This window comes from Miniopterus natalensis, chromosome 5 (genome assembly GCF_054644295.1).
Source record: "Miniopterus natalensis isolate mMinNat1 chromosome 5, mMinNat1.hap1, whole genome shotgun sequence".
Classification (NCBI taxonomy): Eukaryota; Metazoa; Chordata; class Mammalia; order Chiroptera; family Miniopteridae; genus Miniopterus; species Miniopterus natalensis.
Genome location: NC_142085.1, coordinates 87,029,533 through 87,050,405, shown reverse-complemented (window position 1 = coordinate 87,050,405; position 20,873 = coordinate 87,029,533). Strand labels below are relative to the sequence as shown.

The 20,873-nt window shown below is 44.8% G+C and overlaps 1 protein-coding gene across 2 annotated transcripts in view; it reads right to left on the bottom strand.

Annotated features, from left to right (window-relative positions):
- Window positions 1–8,036, bottom strand: part of TULP4 (TUB like protein 4) — a 147,212-nt gene extending 139,176 nt beyond the window's left edge. For both annotated transcript variants that reach the window (XM_087817714.1, XM_087817716.1), the window contains exon 1: window positions 7,961–8,036. The gene's annotated coding sequence lies outside the window, so the exon portion shown is untranslated. The remainder of the gene's footprint in view (window positions 1–7,960) is intronic.
- Between the last annotated feature and the right edge of the window lie 12,837 nt (window positions 8,037–20,873).

Sequence of the window (20,873 nt, the reverse complement as noted above, 5' to 3'; positions counted from 1 at the left end):
AAATCCTTTCACAACCATTAAGGTCTAAATTGAGTCTTTAAATTTTAAAAAGTTTGACTAATTGTGTTTTTGATTAAAAATAGTTAACAGTGAGAAAGATGTTCTAATAAGCCTATATTATCTGCACAGCACCTCTGCACACCTACAGAATGATTTTCTACACTCTACAACCTACTACACCATTACTACTGGAGGCTTTCCATAAAGACTATTTTTCAATTCTAATCTTAAAACACTCTTTCGCTCAAGGATGGGTATCCCTGACACCACCCAAGTACTTCTATTCCTACTTATGGACATCAGGGAAATAGATTTTACTGTGAATCATATTTAAAGGGGAAAATATCAAATTTTAAAACTCCATTAATACTCCAAAATTTTAATCTTGACCCATCATTTTCTATGAAAGCAAGCAATCACATAGAGTCGATCTACTGGTATAGGTCCTAACATGTCAAAAAGGTATGTTAAAAGGAAAAGAAAATCCAAACTTACCAGAGTTTGTAGTAATTTATGGAGATGCAGTAATTAATTCAACATTTCTGAGGAACGAATTTATGTGACGGAATATGTAGTGGGCATCGATCTCTGTCTTCCCTTTCTTTAATTAAAAGCAACCCCGAGGACAACAAGGTAGCAGCGTAGGTAACCGCGGTACCCACCACCTCCCACAACTACATCAAAATACAACTAAAATACAGAACCACCATCGTTCAGAACCTCCTGAAATCTAGCTGAACAGAAGTCCTACAACGAGGGAACTGAAGAAGCATTGGGGGTGGAGATGCAGGCAGATCCGGGCTGAATCTCGGAGAGAAGGCCGAGGTCCCACACCCGGTGCCCTGGTTTAAAATTGGGAGGGATATATCAGGATTGGAGGTTTCCCAGAGGAGCGGGGGTTCCAGCCCCACATCAGGCCCCTCAGCCCAGGGTGCCGGTGCCAGGAAGAAAAGTCCCACAACTTCTGGCTGTAAAAACCAGCGGGGATTGAGGTTGAGGGACGCAGAGGCTGTGGAAGTCCCAGGCAGCTCCTCCAAAAGGGCCGGCACATGGACTCACTCAGACTCACTCCCTCTGAGCTCCAGACCTGGGCGCAGTTTGAAAGGAACCTGGGACATTTGGGGAGGAACTAACTTGCCTGAAATCGGGGTGACAGGTGGAGGAGCAGCTTTCTCCCAAACAGAAGAGCTGGCAGAGGCCATTGTTCCTTTGACCAGTCCTTCCCCCCACAGAGCCGGCACCTTCTCTGAATCTCCATCAACCTCACACCTTCCATCCCATCCTGGTGATTCCCCGAGACCCTTCCCCCTGCCTACTTGCAAACTCATCCAAGCCATTTCCAGTGGTTTTTCTATGCAAGTGGCCTCTCTAGCCTCATGCTTATGACTTTCCTAAAATCTCTCAAACAAGCAGCGGCTGGCCTCAGCGCGCCCCATACCTCTCGATAAGTTGGCCCCAGGCCTGGCACTAGCATCAGCCTGCACTAGTTCATAGCTTGGCCTCTCCTGGACACCTCCAAGCCCAGCACAAGTAGTGGCCATCTACAGATTGCTGTGTAGCTCATGTTGGGGGGCCCTGGGCAGGACACAGGCAGAGAGGCTGACTTTGTACCTCCCAGGAGGGCCCAGAGACAGTGCACCTGGTGGTCAGCTTTGACCACGCTGGATTACAACCTTACCACATCCACAAGTGACACACTCAAGGGGTGCACTTGGTGAACACCAAAGCTCCACTGAAGTAAATCCTGCTCCACAGGGGTGTCTCCAGGACAGCAGTTCTTCAGCTGTAGTTGCAGCTGGTCCTCACAGCCAATTAGTCTGGGGATCAATTCCTCCCAGTGACACCATAGCAACCAAGGTTGAACTTCAGCAGGACAGTGCACACAGCACACAGAGAGGAGCACCTAGAAGGCCCAGCTCAGGAGACCGGGGAGGCTGAGCCACTGGGCCCTACAGGACACCTACTACACAAAGCCACTCTACCAATACCAGAAGACACAGCCGCTCTACATAATACATAGAAACAAATACCAGGAAGCACCCAAAATGTGGAGGCAAAGAAACATGCCACAAATGAAAGAACAGAAGAAATCTCCAGCAAAAGAACTGAATGAAATGGAGCCAAGCAAGCTACTAGATATAGAGTTCAAAACAATGGTTATAAGCATGCTCAAGAATCTTAGTAAGACTATTAAGGAAACCAGTGAGGTCATGAATGGCATAATAAAGAACCAGTCAGAAATGAAGGCTACACTAACTGAAAGGAAGAATAATTTACAGAAAATCAACAGTAGAGTAGAGGATGCCAAGAACTAAATCAGCCATTCGGAATATGCGGAAGCCAAAAACCTCCTATCAGAATAGCAAAAAGAAAAAAGAATCCAGAAGTATGTAAATGGTATACGGAGTCTCTGGGACAACTTCAAGAGGCCCAACAGTCGCATTATGGGGATACCAGAAGGAGGAGAGAGCGAGCAAGAAGTTGAAAACCTATTTGAAAAAATTTTTACAGAAAACTTCCCCTATGTGGGGAAAGAAATAGACTTACAAGTCCAAGATGCACAGAGAGTCCCAAACAAGAGAAACCCAGAGAGGCCCACCAAGACACATCATAATTAAAATGCCAAAGGTGCCCTGCTGGCATGGCTCGGCGGTTGAGCATCGACCTAAGATCCAGGAGATGGTGGTTTGATTCCCGGTCAGGGCACATGCCTGGGTTGCGGGCTCGATCCCTGGTTGGGGGGCATGCAGGAGGCAGCCGATCAATGATTCTCATCAAATCAATAAAAACATATTTAAAAAATAAAAAAATAAAAAATAAAATGCCAAAGAGAGAATCTTAAAAGCAGCAAGAGAAAAGCAATTAGTTACCTACAAGGGAGCGCCCATACGACTGTCAGCTGGTTTCTCAACAGAAACTTTGCAGGCCAGAAGGGAGTTGCAAGAAATATTCAAAGTGATGAAAAGCAAGAACCTAAAACCAAGATGACTCTAACCAGCAAAGCTATCATTTAGAATTGACGGTCAGACAAAGAACTTCACAGATAAGGAAAAGCTAAAGGAGTTCATCACCACCCAACCAGTACTACATGAAATGTTGAAGGGTTTTCTTTAAGAAGAAACTAATGAACAAAAGCAACTGACAAACAAAATAGGCCCAAAGGCACTGAAGCCGGCTGCCAACAGGCTACGCGCTCACACTACCTCTTCTTTGTGCATGACCTGGTAGGGGGGAAAGCGAAGGGAGGGTGGAAGCTCTCTGGTGTGTCTATTCTTATAAGGCCACTAATCCCATCATAAGGGCTCCAGCCTCATGACCCCACTTAACCCTAACTACCTCTCAAAGGCCCCATCTCCAAATACCATCACACACAGGAATAAAGCTTCAATGTATGAATTTGGGGAAGATATTCAATCTACAACAAATGGTATCTTATATTTGCTTTTAATTTCATTTCTTTAATTACTAGTGAAATTGACTATTTTAATATGTTTATTGGTCATTTATTTTTCCTTTTTTTTCCTTTTACAAACTGGTCTGTTCTGACTCTAAATCTGGAACAGGTACAGTACAGGATGAGCCTAAAACATCTTGTCATACCAGAAAGCAAGGAAGCTATCATAGTTTACTAGAAACGTGCCATAAGGACTTGGAGCGAACCTAAATAAGCCTATCTGCCCAAAGACTGGGCAATTTGAACATCAAAAGGACAGTAAATGAGCCCTTCCAGGTAGCTCAGTTGGTTAGTGTTGTCCCATACATCAAGGTTTCGGGTTCAATGTCCAGTCAGGGCACATACAAGAAGCAATCAATGAATGCATAAATAAGTCGAACAACAAATAGATGTTTCTCTTTCTAAAAAAAAAAAAAAAAAAAAAATCAATACTTTAAAAAAAGGGCGATAATTGAAACGGACTGAAACACATATGGTAATAAAAGTTCATAAAGATAAGTATACACACAAAAAGAAAAAACCCTTATCCATCACCATAGAAGGATGCTAGGGAACTAACAAGATTTTGGGAAGTGGTAAATACAGGGAAATAATTAGGCATTATTCCCACCCTTCCTATACAATCTATATTATACCGCAAGGTGAATCCACCATTATCACATTAGCTGGGAAACAAAAATGTCATCTGCATGAGCCACACATTTCAGAAAGATGTATCATACATCACTATCCACATGGAAGGGAAATGATAGGACCCAACAAGGACATAATGTACGTACTAGTTTTATCCCCCATGGGTCCTATATATTAAAAAGGAAATGTGCATTAAGTAACAACTAATTTGTTTTCCTGTTTTAATTAAACAAAGATATCTATAAATTCCAATGAGAACTCTATCCTGAGGTTACCATGGTTGTTGACATTTAGTATGTTAAAATTTAAAATGTTTATAAACAAAATGCAGTATGTACATACAATGACTTATTATTCAGCCTTAAAAAGAAAAAAAATTCTGCCTGGCCAGGCATGGCTCAGCGGTTGGGCATCGACCTAGGATCCAGGAGATGTTGGTTCCATTCCCGGTCAGGGCACATGCCTGGGTTTCGGGCTCGATCCCCAGCAGGGGGTGTGCAGGAAGCAGTGATCAATGACTCTCTCATCATTGATGTTTCTATCTCTCTCTTTCCTTCCCTCCTTCTCGATAATCAATAAAGACATTTTTTTTTAAAAAAAAGGTTAAGAGTGGCTCAGTGGATTGAGCTACGTCCTGTGTACTGAAAAGTTGCCAGTTCTATTCCCAGTCAGAGCACATACCTGGGTTTTGGGGAGCATACAGAAGGCAACCAATCAATGTTTCCCCCTTTCTCTCTCTCTCTCCCTTCCTCTCTCTAAGCATGTCCTCAGGCAAGGATTAAAAAAAAAGGGTTAAGATGGTAAACTTTAGGTTATATATATCTTCTCACTAAATATTTAGTATGTTAAATTGTAAGAAATCTATTTTATTTTTTAAAATTTCTTTATTGTTCAAAGTATTACAGATGCCCCCTTTTCCCCACAATGATCCCCCCCACACACTCCCCCCAAGCCTACTGCACTATTGTCTGTGTCCATGGGTTATACATATATGCACATAAGTTCTTTGGTTAATCTCTTCCTGCCCCCCTTCCCTCTGAGATTCATTAGTCTGTTCCATGCCTCTGGATCTTTTTTGTTCATCAGTTTATGCTTTTCATTATATTCCACATATAAGTGAGATCATGTGATACTTGTCTTTCTCTAACTGGATTATTTTGTTTAGCGTAATACTCTTCAAGTCCCTCCATTCTGTCTCAAAGGGTAAGAGATCCCTTTTTTCAGCTGCATAGTATTCCATTGTGTAAATGTACATTTTTTTAAGTGTATTCATCTACTGATGGGCACTTAGGCTGTTTACAGATCTTGGCTATTGTAAATAACACTGCTATGAACATTTGACATTTGAATTGCATAGTCCCTGCAGTCTCACTAAAGGCAAATATATAATTTCAGTAAAGCTTTTGGTAATATTAAACTACTTCATGACTCCTAAATAGGAACCAATGCCATAACTAAATCAACTCATTTTAATAGTTTTTACCCAATCTTTAATGCACTTGATCAATTACATGCATAGTTGGGCCACTCAATCCATTTTCAATCTTTCTTCATCCACAGAAAGGAACAGGAAAGACTATAATTAATATTGTAAATTCAGTGGAACAGATGAAGAACAATGTCCCAGCTTAGCCATGCACAAGGCAGGTACTCAATAAACACTCCTAAATTCCAGTACTCAGTGAATCTGCAGTAAAACCAAAAAGGAAACCTAAGTTTCACCCTCTGTCCTATACACCATCTAGTGAGGGGGCTGAATTGGCTTGAAGGAAGGCTGCCATCTCACTACTGGTCTTTCATTACTTGGGATCTCAGCATCAATGTTGGATGGTTCAATGTAAAACAGGTTTCATGTACCACATATCCTATTATGGGTTTTAAAAACTTTTTTTTCTACTTAGAGTTTTCGTAGGGGAAAAGAAGTGAATAAGCAAACTGCCACTCTTATACCTCAATATGAAAACTAGAAATTTCAGTATTATATATGTCTTTTCTAAATGAAGAAATCATTGTCTTAAAACATATAGTAGCAAATACATTGTATTATTATTTCTCAGGTACAGGAAGCAATCCTGGCTTTCCACTCTGCTTCCATGTCTGAAAGCTCCATTGTATTAAAATTTGTTCCGTATATGATCCCTCTAACTCAGTATTACATACTTCTAACTCTAGAGGTCAACACCTCCCCCATCCCATGAAAACACTGCTACTTTTCACAACCATTACTAAGACAGAGCACTTAAAGGAAATTCACATCCTCTAAAAATTCTTTCATACAAATCGTACTAGCATTTAAATTGAGAAAATAAACACTAGATGTGGCCACTCACGATTTATTCATATACTCATTTCCACGACAGTAAACTATGAGGAGCCTGAGATCCTGAGATCTGCTGAGTCTATCACTGCACAATGTTGAAATCAGCTTGCAAACTGCCCTGCGAGACTGCCAGGAGACTCAGCAGTGGCTCTCCGGATTGCAGTGTGGATACGTGCAAGGTGCCCTGTCACTTCACATCCATCACAACCTCAACCAGAGCAAGCTGGTGCTGTGGCGCCTGGTGGTGACTGCTCTCCAAGGCCACAGCACCATTCCCAGGGGCCTTTCCTGCAAGAAATAAACTGCAACTACTAAGAAATGGAAACCTGAGACAGAGGCAGAGGCATGAAGGGAACCCCTCCCCACACTCCAGGAAAAGGGATATTTACATTCTTAAGAATCTTGAAAATAAATGACTTTCCCTGTGCTTTTTTTAAAACCTGCCTACTGGGTATCCTTAAGTAAACCTGCTGAACTACTCCTGCAAAATACCAAGAGGAGTCGTCCCCAAATAGAGAAATCCAGGAAACAGCTCCCTGCAAGGGGAGTTAACTGTCCCCAAAGAGAAAAGTGTTAAGGAGACTTCCTGATCACTATGGCAATTTAGCAGGTAAGTCACATCATCCACAATAGGACTGGGTCACCCTCACTTCCTTCCACAAAGCTAGACGGCCCTCACCTTTCCAACCTTGAAATGATGTGACGGGAAAAAGTGGACACCGCTCCCTTGCTAATTGCCTGAGCAGGTCAAACTTCAGATCGGCATCATGCACTTTGTTTTGAAACGCAGGGAAAAGAGGAAGGGCTGGTATTCTGAGCGGAATCCCCAAGATTTGCCAGAGGAAACGGCACAGACAGCAGAAGCGCCAGCCTTTCCATGCAGCTGCCACGACAGGTGACCGGGCCGCTTTGCAGACACTCTGCTCGCCCCGGGCTTTCGCGGAGGTGGGCGGGCAGGACGGGACGGAGGGAGACAGACAGACTGCAGGACCAGAAGGTGGGCAGGGGCTGGAGGGAAATCACTCCATCCAGACGCTTGGGAGGAAGAGGAGGAGCACAGCCCCGTCTCCCCCGGGGAAACCGTTTCAAGGGATTTTCTGGCTCCACAAGTAAGAAAAAAATGGCTCCAAGCCAAACGCCTCCTGATTTACACACACGCACACGCTCACCGAGCTCCTCTTTCGCCCCATTTTCTGATACGCTGGAACAAAAGGCGACAACAGCTAACCAGCGGCCGGCGCCGCGCCGAGCCCGGTGCCGCCACCCTGTCCCCGCGCCTTCGGGAGAGCCCCCCGAGGCCGGCCCGCCGCCCCCGCCCGCCCCAGCCTCCCGCCCGGCCCGGGGGGCCGCCGCCCTCCCGCGCCGCCCGCCGCGTCCCCCGCCGCGCCCGGCACAAGGGCCTGGCCGGGGCTCGGGGCCCCTGCGCCCGCCTCGAGGGGACAGGCGCCCGGCCCGGCTCCGGAGGGCGCCCCGGGCGGCACTCGGGCCGCCGCCACTTCTCACGGGAGAGGTTGGCGTCCGCGGCCCGTGACCGCGGCCCCGGCCCGCCTCACCTCCGGGCGGCCGAGCGGCGGCCCCGGCTCCTCCGCGCCTCTCCGCCTGCAGCAGCCCCGCCGCCGCCGCCGCCGCCTCCCCCCGCGTCTCGGGCGAGTCTCCGCCTCCCTCAGCCGCCGCCGCCGCCGCCGTTGGGCCCGGCTCCGCGCCACGTGACCGCGCCACGTGACCCCGAGCGAGCGGCTGGCAGGCGCCTCCCGGCCGGCCCGGCGCCCCCGCGCCCCCCGCCCGCCGGCTCCGGTCTGGGGTCGCGGCCGCGCCACGCGCCCCTGGCGCCCCGGCCCCGCCCGAGCCGCCGCCCAACCGCCACCTGCTGCCACTAACGGAACCCCAACTCCAGGCGCTCCGGCCCCGACGCGCGCAGCGCGCAGCCCTGTCCCTCGCGGCTGCCCCACGGCGTGGGCCACAGTGGGAGCCACGCGAGTCCCCCTGCCCCGCAGCGTCAGGGCCCGGGAGCCGTGGGAACCTGGCGGGAGCCGGAAGTGGCCGTGCCGGTCTGGCCGTGAGAGCCGCCGGACGCGCGGACCTGCTCGCGCCCGGAACCGCGCGTCTCCGCGAGGACGGCGGCTGAAGCGCGTCGGTGGGGTGCGCTCGGCGTCTTTTCCAGGCGGAGAGAGGACCGGGGGGCGTCCCGTTTCCGCACCCAGGGAAGAATGCACGGCCCCCCGGCCGCACGGGTGACCTGCGGGGACGGGAGCCCGCGGGCGCGGGGCCTCCGCACGGGCGCAGCTCCTCTGGCGCGGGCGGCATCGCCGTCCTTCCTCCCCGGCTCGAGGCATCAAGTGCCCCGCGGAGTTCAGCGTAGCGGCCGCTCGGGAGGGGATCGGAACTTTTTCCTGTTTTGCCCAATTTCTCGAATCTGCTTCGGATGTAAGAATTCCTGCTGCTGCGAATTTCTGGATGTCAGAAAGGAAAGAAAAGTTAGCCTAAGAGTCCCTAAGTTCTGAAATTCCACGCCTAAGGTTTCACAAGTGTTGGCAAGTGCTACCTAGGTGTTTTTTATTTTTTAAAAAACGTGATTTTTAAATAAGCAATATTTGCCTCAGGCAAATACATTAATAGTTCTATTAATGTACTTAATAGAAGTATTGATATCAGCATTATTTGATAATAATATAACACACCCACAATTAATTTTGAAACCTTTAAGAAAAAAGTACATTTAGGTCTTAGAGTATCTTAAACATAAAAGATAATCCTCACTCAGTTCAATGTGATAAGTATTAATTATGCTTCAACCGAGAGCTCAGTGTCGCGCTAAACATGGTGGGGAGCCAAAGGAAGGTGCACAGGGCGGCTCTTACCCTCCCCAAGTCCTCTCTCCCCCCCCCAAGGAAGGTGCACAGGGCGGCTCTTAACCTCCCCATGTCCTCTCTCCCCCCCCAAGGAAGGTGCACATGGCGGCCCTTACCCTCCCCCATGTCCTCTCTCCCTCCCCCCCCAAGGAAGGTGCACAGGGCGGCTCTTACCCTCCCCATGTCCTCTCTCCCTCCCCCCCAAGGAAGGTGCACATGGCGGCCCTTACCCTCCCCATGTCCTCTCTCCCTCCCCCCCCAAGGAAGGTGCACAGGGCGGCTCTTACCCTCCCCATGTCCTCTCTCCCTCCCCCCCAAGGAAGGTGCACATGGCGGCCCTTACCCTCCCCATGTCCTCTCTCCCTCCCCCCCCAAGGAAGGTGCACAGGGCGGCTCTTACCCTCCCCATGTCCTCTCTCCCTCCCCCCCCAAGGAAGGTGCACAGGGCGGCTCTTACCCTCCCCATGTCCTCTCTCCCTCCCCCCCAAGGAAGGTGCACATGGTGGCCCTTACCCTCCCCCATGTCCTCTCTCCCTCCCTCCCCCCCCCAGGAAGGTGCACATGGCGGCCCTTACCCTCCCCCATGTCCTCTCTCCCTCCCCCCCAAGGAAGGTGCAGGTGGCGGCCCTTACCTCCCTCACATTCCCCCCCCCCCACACACACACACACACAGTGGGGTAGGCAATCAGGGTCAGGAGAAAAAATTTTAAATCTGACCCTACTGTCAGACTTTAAAGAGTTACTAAAAGGAATAAAGGAGAAACTGCATTGGAAGAAATACATTTGTTAAGTACTTGACTTAACAAATATAATCTATGTAACGGCATAAAAATTATTTAACAAATACCATCAAGACTGAACATCACGGGTGTTCTTACGCAAAATGAAAAACGATTAACCTTGAAGCCACTCTTCTCCTAATAGCACGGCTTTCCTTAAGGCCCACATGTGTAAACTCGCTCATCCAAGCACAGTTAGGCACACATTTAGCCAACTCTCGGCACATCTGCAAAGGCCCTCAAGTTTGTTTCCCACCTCTGTGGTTGCCCACAGTGTCCATGGTTATGTGAATGGCCTTTGGAGCAAGTGTCTTCACTGAAATCCTGCTTCTACCACTTATGAACAAGTGACAACAAAAACAAGCTGCCTAACACTGCTGCTTTAACCATACACTCTCCTTCTTAACTACCCCACAGGGCTGTTGAAGAAATTAAATAATTTATGTAAAGTACTTAATACAGTGCCTGATACATAAAAGGTACACAATCAAAAATAATAGCCCAGCCTACATGGCTCAGCCATTAGGCATCGACCTATAATCCAGGAGATCAAGGTTGGATTCCTGGTCAGGGCACATGCCCAGCGCACACACCCAGGAGGTCGAGGTCCTTGGTCCCCAGTCGGGGGCATGCATGAGGCAGCCAATCAACGACTCTCATCATTGATGTTTCTATCTTCCTCTCCCTTCCTCTCTCTGAAATCAATAAAGATATATTGTTAAAAAATAAGTAAATAACAGATCAGGTTTATAAAATGCTTCCTACTGGCCAAATACTGCACTGTTGGTTCTTATTTTTACTATTCTTTCTGTTCCCTGTGACTCTTGGGTGCCCTCCATCCCCCATATCACCCACCACCACCCCTTAGGGACCTATTCTGTTTCTGCCTTTTGAGGATGAGAATGGTTTTCTTATGTTAACTTGAAGGCTCATTTATAGCAATCTATTAAATATGTTGTGAATCTACATTTTAAGCTTTAATAAGTCTATTTATGAAATGAAAATGATTACCTATCATTTGGAAATTTGAGGCAACTGGGAGCTATCAGGAAGGAGATTTGGCAATAGGGACCCTTCCACTGGCCTTTGAAATCCCACTCATCCAACAATTCTCATTTCACTGTGTTCAAACAACTTTGAAATATTAGAAAATTTGGCAACACATTTGAAGAAAGTAAACCAATCCATAATAATTGTTAAATAGTAATTACTAGAAGAAAGTGTCTGTCTCTCATTCATGACTATGACTTATTAACTGGCTGTCCTTTAGCTCTAGATTCATGTTTGAAACAAACTTCTTACTACCCTGATCAAGCTCCCAAAAGTTCTGAGAGATACGTGACCTTTCTTTGAAAATTACACTATCTTTACATCTGCCTTGCCTTGGGTCACACAGTGAGCTCAGAGCTACAATTGGATCTGATAGGCATCTTGGTAACAGTCTGATAATTAGGTTGTGACGTAAATATTTTACACTCATCATCATTTGGCTGTGCACCTGGGAAGAAGTGTGAGCATCGCTGAGCACCGCTGTATGATTCTAAGGCTGGGCCTGCAGGCACGAAGCATCAGAAATCCCAGCAGGGTGTCTGGGTTGGTTTCCGAACCCCTCTCCCCCGAGACTTCCAGATACTGAAGATCCAGTTTCTACTGACTCAAGCCCTTCCGCCAAGACATTCAGCACAGGGATCGGGAAACTGGATCCTAGATATAGGGGTACGGAAGGTGTCCGTGGCAAAGGACCTAGAGCTTTTGGAGAATTAGATGCAAGCCTTTTGTTTTTCAATAGATCCTGAGAGCCAAAAATGCCAGTGCCAGCTTAGGCTTCATTACAAAAAGACAGCATTCGGAGCTAGGAGGAAATGCCCGTGGTGTGCACTCTGCATAGCCAGCTACATCCAACCGTTTCTCTCAACCACACACTACCACAGTTGCAGTTTAAGAAGGACATTAATAAGCTGCAGCACACCATAGAAAGGGAGACCAGGATGGTAGGGACTCTAGCAGCTGTATTATAGTTACACAGTTTTATAAATAGCTTTTTTTTTTTTTTAATTAAAAAAAATATATATATCTTTATTGATTTCAGAGAGAGTAAGGGAGAGGGAGAGAGAGAGATAGAAACATCAATGATGAGAGTCACTGATCGGCTGCAGCCCGCAACCCGGGCATGTGCCCTGACCGGGAATCGAACCCTGATTGCCTGGATCCTAGGTCAACGCTCAACCGCTGAGCCACGCCAGGGTGGGCTATAAATAGCTTTTAAAGACAATAGGGATGCTTGATCTGGAGAGAGGAGAAAATTTGGGAAAATATGACCACGCGGGCACACTATTACTTTCTATTGAGCTGCTACTTTGGACCAAGCTCTGTCCAAATCAAGAGCCAGCGTGTGCGGGTTTATGGGAGGGAGATGTGGTTCAGATGAGAAAGAGCCTCGAAACAGAGTGGGCCATCAGGGAAGCTGCAGCCTTGTAAGGCAACCTTGGGCACACCCGTGCCTCTGCTTTGACTCTGGCGACCTGGGCTGGGCACACAGAAGGCAAGATCCTTCTTCATGGCTCAGTCTTAGAGCCCAGGGCCTGTCCCCAGCCAGCTGGTCCCTCTTCCCTATCCTACAGAGTGCCTCCTGAGTGAAGGTGACATCTACACTACTGGCTAGGACCCGAAGCACTCAGCTCTCTCCGGAAATGAGAAAGACGGGAAGCATCTGCTCAGCTGTCTCAGGGTCCTCACTTCAGAGGCCTAAAGAGCAAAACGGAGAAGGTGACTCCGTGGCCTGCACCTGGGGCTGGTCACAAAACGGCTTTTTAAAAAGAGAGTTTTTATAATCATCCTCCCCCTACCCCCACCCGGGGGGAGAGAGGAGGTGAGCAGGCTGCCATACTCCCCCCTAGTCGAAGCTTCCCCCCCCCCCCCCAATCCTTTGCTTGCTGAGGTGGCTCCTTTAGGCAGCCCTGAATTCTGACCAGAACCTGTCTGAGCAGGTAAATGTCACCATTTCTTCTTTTAGCCAGAGTAGTCAATGGTCTTCCAAAAGGGACTGAAGTGGCCTTAGTTCAGCAACTATTAAAGCAGGTAGACACCATTATCACACCATTATCGTCGGTAAACCTTTTGTTTTTCCTGGCAGTGTCCTAAAACTGCCTCACCTCTTAATATGCAGAATTGGAGGAGGAGTGATTAGTAAAAGATCAATGACCCACCCTAAGGCCAACTAGCCAGCCCTGGGCTGGGAGGCCTCTGGTGGGAAGGCACCTAAGGAGGGGGAGAGCAGGGCAGACAGAATCTGTGGCCTGCACCTGGGGCTGGTCAGGGGAAGCTGGCTTGGACATCCTGGGGCTGTGGCTAAAACCACTTCTGACGCAAACCTCAGGAGGCGGGCTGTTCTCTGGGGAGCTGATTGAATCAGAGCCCTGGAGTTGGGAGCAGAGGGCTGGAAGGCTTAGGCCTGAAGATGGTTAGGGTATAAGGCTTATAGCTGAAGCATAATGCAGTGAAAATGACTCTACTCAAATATCAAATACCTCAAACACTTTGGGCTTATCTGTTATTTATATATAACCTGTTTGCTATATCTTGTTTTTGTTTCAGCCACCACGTGGAAGAACTAGTCAGAACTGAAGAACAGACATGGTCCCAAGGCCTAGGTTGTCATCCGGACCACCACTTGCTGCCTGTGAGTTTGGGCACGTTACTCCATCTCTCTGGGCTTTGTTCCTCAGTCTGTAGAATGGGGAGGGGTGTTGGTCCCTGACCCTTTCCAATTCTAAAGTTCTATAGCTTTTTCAATGAAATTGTTATGGAGAGAAAGATAGGGCCCTTTCCTAACCCATGGCTTCCCTATTGTTTGGAATATTTATGCCAACCTACCACGAAGAATATTTCATTATACTAAGCCATGTGAGCATGAAGAGCAAGGTTAACTTGCTTAAGCAATTTCAGGTTGGTTTTCCTCTTACTAGCTCAAAAATCTTTCCAGATGTTTACCAATAGGACCGATGGATACAAATATCAAGTCATACCTATATACTTGAGCATTAAGCTCCAAAGACAGTCACTTATTGATACTCAATAACTTTGTTAATATAAAAAACTAGGTAGAGGAAGAGAATCTCTGAAAGATTTAAGTATTTAAGTACTATTTAAGTATCAGACTACAGATGAAATGAGTCCCAGCAATGATTTACCTACATTTATACAGACTTACTTAAAACAATGTAAGTTTGGGATATTGTAGCAGAGATGGATAATTGTCCGCCAAAAGACTTTTTCATATGGTAAAAGTTGTAACTAGGAAGTCTCTGGCCAGACAGGAACATTTTCTAGTGCCCTGCAAACGGACACACAGCCCAGTCCCTGCCCCAGGTGGGTCATATGACTAGTGCTTAGCAATGGAATGTGAGAAGCAGCAGTGTGTCACTTTTCACCATGGCAGGTGAGAAATGGGTGTGCTTCTCCACCCTGTCTCCTCCCCTGGCTGCCAGCTAGATGCAGAGAACCTGAGACCCCAGGGAACAAAGCCACCAGGTGGAAAAGGCTTGGATTTCTGAATCCTTCATGACAGGGAGCTGGATTGCCAATAAGAACTACCTAAGTGTGACTGCCAATGGGGTACAAAATAAATTTCATTTTGTTAAGTCTCTAAGAACCTGCAGCTAATGTCAACATCGATACTAAGCTATCTTGAAGTGGTGAAGCTCTAAGTAGGCATCAGAAAAAACTCTGACCTTAAGAGAAAAATGATTTAGTCTGAAGTTCACTATTATATCCCCATCTCTAGTGCCTAGGACAGTGGCAAGTAGTGATTAAATGTGCGATGACTAATTGAGTGAATGAATAAGCAAACCAGTGGATGGATGCATGGATGGATGATGAATGAATGAATTAGGCATTCATGTGCAAGTTATAATGGTTTGAAATAAAATAATACTAAACATTTGTGTGAAAGGTTTACATGTTAACTAGTATTTATTTCTGGATATTTTAAAGTAAAGGGTTAACTGGAGGTATTCAAGAATAATTAATTGGGCAGCTACTTGGCAGGTGCGTGAGATGGGATAGAGAAGATTCAGCTTGGAAAGGTGATTGGACTAGTTTTGATATTCTCTGATCTTTTAAATACAATGATTAATAAAGTTAAGGATTCTATAGTTGGCCATTTTAATAATGAGAACTGTCTGTAGGTTTTTCAATTACAATTTTAAGAAGTAAAAATATACGAGATGAAAAATCCATCTCTCTAAATGATTTTCATATTATGCACCAAAGTAATAATTATAAATGAAGTACATATAATATAGGCAAGGTACCCTAGAGGAAACCATCAGCTTCTGGATTCTGGGCTTGCAAACCTACACACGTACAGAGGTAATGAGGAGTATCAACTGGTGTGACATTATGAAAAATATTTGGTTTTGATACTAGTTTAAGAAAGACAGATCGTATATGAAAAATTTCAGAGGATGAGAAGGAAAATATACATTGACACCCATTCATTTCTCTAAAGAAGAATTCTAAATATTAATTTCATTTGTCTTCATAAGACTGAAAGATGGAATAAGAAGTTGGGTTGGAGAAATAAGACAACACAAAGTCCACAGACTGGATAGTTTTCCTAGAAGTGATTCTCTCTCTATATATATGACTTAAATGGTACATACTTTCTACTAACCTTGCCGCATCTCCTGAACAATAGAAGAGATGCTGTGGAGAAGTAGACTAGTTGCCTAGCAACCTGAAATTAGTGAGACATGTCTCCTTCCGTTGACTCGATTTTAAATCAAGCTCTTCAAGGGCAACTATGAGATAAATGACAAAAATGTAAAAACTCATAATGCTAGCACCACACAATGAGTTTATGAGCAATGCTACATATTAGGATATTGATGTTGGTTGGGAAAATATTAATTTTGGTGTAAAAGACTCTATCTTTCCCCTGTGATGATTAAACTTATTTACAATGGCTCTTGCTAAAGTGGTAACTATCTGAAGAGATGGACATGTTAATTAGCTCAAATGTGGTCATTACTTCACAATGTATAACAAATCATCAAATAGTAAACCTTAAATATATGCAATTCTTCATGGTCAAATATACCTCAATAAAAACAAAAGCAGCACTTCTGAAGACTACATAGGTCAAGAACAAGTCAAAAGGAAAGAGGATAAATACTTTGAATTTAATAACTATGAAGATAGAACAACAAAAATGGCTTTTGCTGCTGAAGACAGCTCTCCAGAGTCTCTGGGTTTTTTCTCTTTGTTTAAAAGTAAAGGACGTGTGGAAACATAAGGGTAAACTTGAGACCTCAGGCCAAGAAAGCCTTTGTAAAGCTTTCTATACAGTAGTCTCAAAAGAAGAAAAAAGTATATAAAGATACTATTAGTAATCCCCAAATGTGGATGTTGTAAAGTAAAAAATTACCCTTTTTTATTTTGTACTTTTTGCCAATTCAAGGGAAATGCATTATTTCTCTGGTAGAAATTAAGCCTGAAATCTAAATATTAAGTTCATGTATTCCAATATACTGCTTCTCAGAAAAAAAATATATAATAGTTTGTAGCAGCATTTTATTTCTCTAACATGACACAGAGAGCAAAGGAAGGACAAATGCTAGGTCATGGAAGGTCTGGATCCCAAAACAGACAATAGGGTCGTTTCAAACTCTTGGTCAGAGCTCCTCCTACTGGAATAACTTATTCAGTGCATGGTATCAGGCTCCTGGTCAAGACCCAAATTTTTAAGATGTTAACAGTGTCACATATTCAATAGGTCACAAATCCCTTCTTTGTGGCAGGGGGAAAGCTTTCACACTAACTGCTGATTTTAAAAAATCCATTCACCTTATAACTGGTATGTACTCTGAGATTTGGCTTAACATTTACACAGGACTTAGAGGAACTGCTATGATCTTTTAATCATTTTTATGGGCAAGGAAACTGAGGTAAATGATGAGTCTATTTCCTATGTATTTGAAATTTTAATGTTATTGTAAATGGTATTTCTAAATTTTATTTTTCAGTTTTTTATTGCTGATATAGAAAAATTGATTTTTGTTTACTGATCTAGTATCCTATAACTTTGTTAAATTCAGTCATTGTCTTCAGATTTTATAAGGTTTTCAACATACTCAGTCATGTTGTCTGTGAATACAACAGTTTTACTTCTTCCTTTACAACCTACATGCCTGTTCTTTCTTTTTCTTGACTTAGTGCACTGGCTAGGACTTTAGTATAACAACGATTAGAAATGGTAAACTGGATTTTCTTGCCTTGTTCCCAGTTTTGGGGGAAAGCATTTTTTTTCTTTTCTATAATATATTAATTGTAGTTATTTCAATAGATGCACTTATTAGATTGAGGAAGTTCCCATATTTTTCTAGTTTGTGGAGTTTTGTGTTGTTTTTTTAAATCATGAACAAGTTAAATTTTGTCAGATACTTTTTTTGCATATATTTCATGATCATATGGTTTTTCTCCAATAATCATTCTATTAATGTAGTGCGTCATACCAATTGCTTTTTTTAAGAAAGAAAAAAGGGGAAATTTTATTTTTTATTTATTTTTTAATATTTTTACTGATTTCAGAGAGAGGGAGAGGGAGAGAGAACCATCAATGATGCAAGTCATTGATTGGCTGCCTCCCGCACGTCCGCTGCTGGAGGTCGAGCCCACACCCAGGCATGTGCTCTGACCAGGAATGGAACTACGATCTCCTGGATCCTAGGTCCATGCACAACTGCTGAGCCACACAGGCCAGGCCCAATTGATTTTTGAATGTTGAAATAATCTTGCTCAAATAGTCATGATGCATTATCCTTGTAATATATTGTTGATTTTTAAAAATGTGTATCTCCGTGTTTTTTGCTAGATCCCACTGGGGGATATTTTGTAAGGATCCTTGTGTCTATTCTCATGAGAGATTTTAGTTGATAATTTTTCTTGTGATATTTGTCCAGGTTTGGTGTCAGGGTTATGTTGGCCTCATAAAATGAGTTGGGAAGTGTCCTCTTCTCTACTATTTTCTCAAAGAGTTTGTGTAAAAGGGTATAAATGTCTTCCTTAAATGTCTGATAGAATTTCAGCGGGGCCTGGAGTTTTATTAAACATTCAATTTCTTTAACAGTATAAGGCTGTTCAGCTTTTCTATTTTATCTTGTGTTGGTTTTGATAAATTTTTTTTCAAGGAATTTATGTATTTTGTCTAAGTTTTCAAATTGATTGGCATAAAGTCCTTTGAAATTTTTAAAATTATGCTTTTAATCTGTAGGATCTGTAATGATATCTCCTCTTTCATCCCTGACATTTCTAATTTTTTTTCCTCTATCCTTTGAAATTCACTGAGACTTGTTTTATGAGCCAGCATATGCTATGTGCAGTGGCTGCTTCATGTACACTTGAAAAGAGCGAGGATTCTGTTTTTGTCAGGTGAAGTGTTGTGTAAATATCAAATGGATCAACAGAGTTATCAAATCTTCTGTGTCCATACTCATTTTATACTTTCTCTGCTCCAGCTCTGGAATCAGCCATTCCTCCAAGGACTCTTTGTAGTATGGAATAGCATTTAGAAACCAAGATCTGGGGCTTTTGCGGAGACAGAGGACATTACACATGCACATGTTTATAATTATTTCTAGAACTATCTGGATATATTATAGATTTATATTCATCATGAGTTTATACCATATTTCCAATTCCAACCAACATTCCTGTGTTCTTTCTAGCCTTCCCCCTTTCCAGGTTTGTAAATCTCTTCTCAGACAATGAGAAACCTGGCTCCTATTATCCTCAGTATACTTACTTATCTGCTCAACCAGTTAACTTATTTGCTCAATTTAGCCAATTTCCCAACCATTCTCTCCAACACTTCCACTGCACCCTCCTTCCACTGCTGTTTTCTCTGCCACCAAAACCTCTGCATGACATCCTTCCCTCTCTTGCCTCCTCAGCCACCAGGACACACCATGACTGTCTCTAGTGTCCCTATCCCTCTGCCATGCCAACTTCTGGAACCTGGGGCATCCTACCACTGTATTCTGTACAGCATGCCCCCTCACAGCCTCACCTCCTCCAATGCCAGACTTTCTGTGCCAGAGGGAAAGGAAAGAGCACCACATGAAATCTTAAAAAAGAGGATCAGTGGCTGCAGTGAAAGCAGTGGGTCTCGGCACTTGCTGTGAACACTCTTGTTCATAACTTAAACCATGGGAGAAAGGCAGGTGATAACCAAGTAAGATGACATGAAAAAAGGACCCAAATTCTACCTTCTGGGCTGAAGGCAGGGAGGGAGCGGTTCTGGGCTACACCATCTGGTGAAAGTAGAGTTCCTGGTCAGCTGGGTTCTGGATTGAGCCAAGTGGGAACTCTTTCCAGGTCAACTTCCTGAAGATGGGCTTGGGGGAGAAAGCAAGTTGGCAACTGGGAGGTGGGGTGGGAGGTAGGGGCAGGAGCCTAAGCTGTTAACTTACACATCACTCGATTAGAAGAGCAGGCGCAATGGAGAAAGTGTGGGAATGAGGTGGGTGGAGCCCACATCAAGGTGCTGGAGTGTTAAAGGCTAGTTTGGACACTAGACTCTAGAATGTGGTCCATTTTCTCTAAATACATGGCCTGTGATGTCCAGAGCTTGCAGGGTACACCAGAGATTTGCAGAAAATACAACAAAATGCTAATTTTGGTTGGGTTAGGGTGGTGAGATTTTAATATTTTTAAAAATATTTAAAATATTCTTATTTTTCTGTTACATACTGCTTTTAAAAGGGGATAATTAACATAAAAAAGTGGACATCTAATGATCCTAGATGGTACAACAGGATAAATTCTGTCACAATGTTGTATAAGATTAGCAAATGCTGCGTTTACCTGACTGGTGTAGCCTGAGGGAGCTTGAGTGATGGGTAGGCTGGAGTCAGCTGCCCTGCCTCCGTCAGGCCTGCGTTCTGTGCTGCGGTTCCAGGTCATCGCTTACGGCTGTACACAAGGGCACTCTGCTGACAGGGTCCATGGGGACAGAGCTCCTGTGAAAGAAGGGGGGGCGCCTTTTTCTTTACCCAACAGCACTACCAGCAACAAAGCCAGGTACCTGCCACCTTTTCCTAAGTTGCACCAAGGCAATGGACAGGGCGGCTCTGTGCTTTCTGTCAACTGGGACATCTCAGAATTTCTATTTCTTCTACTAACATCACTTTGACCCTTTTTCTTGTGAAATAATGAGCCTGGCTTTATTTTGGTGAACGTGTATCTGCCCTCCTGGACTGGGTGGCATTATAAAGCTTCTTCACAGTAGCACCATAGCCCTATGATTGTCTGTAATCCTCAGGTTTTTCCCTGGAATTGGGGTGGGAACAGATGGGGTTTCAGGTCACATGCTTGAAACGCTCTAGGTTGATTAAGGGCTATGAGTGCTGGGAAGACCCTCATCTAACCCCTTAATCTATTCCTGTGGCTCCACAAATCAGCTTTCAAATCTCTCCCTTGTCCCAGAGTGGCTCCTTCACGAAGTTCTCCTCCAACTTTAACGTGCACAAGAATCATCTGGGAAGCTGGTTAAAATGAGATTCTGATTCATTAAGTTTGAAGTGGGCTTCCAGGTGAGGCCGAGGCTGCCCACCTGCGCACCACCCTTGGTTTACCAGGGCTCTAGGGCCTTTCACACACCTATGGCAGAGGTGGAAAAGGAACTGTTTCCCAAAAGCAATCTATTTACTGGAGGAAAAGGGTCCTTCCTCCAGTGGGGGCCAATGCTTCTCAGAGGACTGTGGACTCATGTCGGGGCACCCAAGAACACTAATGTAACAGGCACCGAAGTTTGGCTTTCTAGGCAAGACTTCCAGAGG